Raw genomic sequence first — 2,886 nt, 5'->3', positions numbered from 1 at the left:
GTCAACATGGTGAAACCCCGTCTCTACTAAAAATTACAAAAAATTAGCTCGACATGGTGGCACGTGCCTGTAATCCCAGCTACTCGGGAGGTTGAGGTAGGAGAATTGCCTGAACCCAGGAGGCGGAGGTTGCGGTGAGCCAAGATCGCGCCATTGCACTCCAGCCTGGGTAACAAGAGCAAAACTCCGTCTCAAAAAAAAAAAAAAAAGGAAAAAGAGAAAAAGACTGATAAAACAGACTAAGTCTAATAAGAAACATTTACAATCTATTCTCTCTGAAGCCTGCTACCTGGAGGCTTCATCTGCATAATGAGAATCTTGGTCTGTACAATCCCTTATCTTAACACAGAGATATGCTTCTACTGATTTCAGGTCTTTTTTTTTTTTTTTTTTTTTGAGACGGAGTTTCGCTCTTGTTACCCAGGCTGGAGTGCAATGGCGCGATCTCGGCTCACCGCAACCTCCGCCTCCTGGGCTCAGGCAATTCTCCTGCCTCAGCCTCCTGAGTAGCTGGGATTACAGGCACGCACCACCATGCCCAGCTAATTTTTTTTGTATTTATAGTAGAGACGGGGTTTCACCATGTTGACCAGGATGGTCTCGGTCTCTTGACCTCGTGATCCACCCGCTTCAGCCTCCCAAAGTGCTGGGATTACAGGCTTGAGCCACCGTGCCCGGCATTTCAGGTCTTTAGATAAACTCTCAAACTCTTTTAACCAGTGTCAAATCAGAGAATCTTTTTATTTATTTATTTATTTTTAATTTTTTTTTTTAAATATGGAACGCTTCATGAATTTGCATGTCATCCTTGCGCAGGGGCCATGTTAATCTCTGTATCGTTCCAATTTTAGTATATGTGCTGCCAAATCGAGCACTCAGAGAATCTTTGAAGTCCATTTATGACCTGGGACTTGGAAACAACCTCCACTTGAAGATGCCCTGCCTTTCCGCACCAAACCAATGTACATCTTACATATATTGATTGATGTCTCCCCAAGATGTATAAAACAGTCTGTGACCTGACCACCTTGGGCACATTTTTTCAGGATCTCCTGGGGTTCTGTCATGGGCCATGGTCACTCATATTTGGCTCAGAATTAATCTCTTCAAATATTTTCAAATATTTCACAGAGTTTGACTCTTTTCTTTGACAGTACCCTTAAGATTTGTCTATTTCTTTTTCTTTCCTTTTCTTTCTTTTTTGAGATGGAGTATTGCTCTTGCTGCCCAGGCCGGAGTGCAATGGTGTGATCTCGGCTACTGTAGCCTCCGCCTCCCAGGTTCAAGTGATTAACATGACTCACCCTCCCAAGTAGCTGGGACTATAGGCGGGTGGCACCATGACCAGCTAATTTTGCATTTTTGTTTTGTTTTGATTTGGTTTTGAGATGAGTCTCACTCTGTCGCCCAGGCTGGAGTGCAGTGGTGCGATCTTGGCTCACTGCAACCTCCACCTCCTGGGTTCAAGTGATTCTCCTGCCTTAGCCTCCCAAGTAGCTGGGATTATGGGCATGCGCCACCACACCTGGCTAATTTTTTTTATTTTTAGTAGAGATGGGGATTTCACCATGTTAGACAGGATGGTCTCGATCTCCTGACCTCGTGATCTGCCCGCCTCAGCCTCCTAAAGTGCTGGGATTACAGGCGTGAGCCACCACACCCAGCCTCATTTTTTTTATTTTTAGTAGAGACAGAGTTACATCATATTGGCCAGGCTGCTCTTGAACTCCTGACCTCAGGTGATCCGCCTGCCTCGGCCTCCCAAAATACTGAGATTACAGCTGTGAGCCACCATGTCCAGCCCCAGCACTGACTTTTTAAAATGCTAAGTGGCTCACACTTGTAATCCCAACACTTTGGGAGGACAAGGAGGGAGGATCGCTTGATCCCAGGAATTTGAGACAAGCCTGGGCATCATGATGAAACCCTGTCTCTACAAAAAAAATACAAAAATTTACTGGGCATGGTGGCATGCGCCTGTGGTCCCAGCTATGTGGGAGGCTGAAGCAAGAGGATCGCCTGAGACAGAAGTTTGAGGCTGCAGTGAGCTGTGATCGTGCCACTGCGCTCAGTCTGAGCGACAGAGCGAGACTGTCTCAAAAAATAAAATAATAAAATTAGATATATATATACACACACACACACCGTGATCCCCACTGCTAGACCCCACAGAGGCCCTGAGAAGCTGACAGAGCAGAGTAAAACACACTCCTGCCAAGGGGGAGCCTGTCCAGGGGTGCTGGTGTACAGATGGGGAGGCGAGGGCAAGGGGGCCTGGGACAGCAAGAGAGAAAGAGGTGGCATTTGCTATTTACTGGGGAACAGTAGGAGTTCCCAGACTCCTCCTTCATTCACTGAGAACATCCTGGTATTTCACCTGGGGGCAAATTGTTGCTGGTGGTGAAACCAGGCAGATGAGGGCCTTCCAGTCTCTCTTAAAGACATGGAGTCAAGAAGCTGAAGCTTATATCTTTCCTATTCTTCTCCCAGTGAAATGCACTCTCCTTACTCCCCCAGCCTGGACAGCATTACATTCATTTTTATATTTTGTTTGTGTGTATGTGTTTTGTTTTTTTTTTTTTTTTGAGACTGAATTTCAATTTGTCGCCAAGGCTGGAGTGCAGTGGTGCTATCTCAGCCCACTGCAACCTCCCCCTCCCCGGCTCAAGTAATTCTGGGTGAAAGCCACCCCTGGTGGCAAGCCTTTCTCCTGGCATGCATCACCATCCCAGAACCTGCCCAGACATCAGCATTGATGTCAGTGGGGAGTCCCAGGCAGAGGGGTGTGCAGTCTGATTTGTCTCTCTGGGGCATATAGGTGAGAAAAACCCTGCCCAGAGGTGTGTTTAACTGATTTATTTATTTATTATTTTATTATTATTTTTT

General features: G+C 46.3%; 1 non-coding gene across 1 annotated transcript; it reads right to left on the bottom strand.

Moving 5' to 3' along the window:
• Positions 1-771: 771 nt before the first annotated feature.
• On the bottom strand, positions 772-875 carry LOC120367225 (U6 spliceosomal RNA). Its single transcript, XR_005581654.1, has one exon. It is a non-coding gene; the product is annotated as a U6 spliceosomal RNA (small nuclear RNA).
• Positions 876-2,886: the final 2,011 nt, after the last annotated feature.

The sequence above is a fragment of the Saimiri boliviensis genome, chromosome 8 (genome assembly GCF_048565385.1).
Source record: "Saimiri boliviensis isolate mSaiBol1 chromosome 8, mSaiBol1.pri, whole genome shotgun sequence".
Lineage (NCBI taxonomy): Eukaryota > Metazoa > Chordata > Mammalia > Primates > Cebidae > Saimiri > Saimiri boliviensis.
This window is presented reverse-complemented; position numbering and strand designations above follow the sequence as displayed.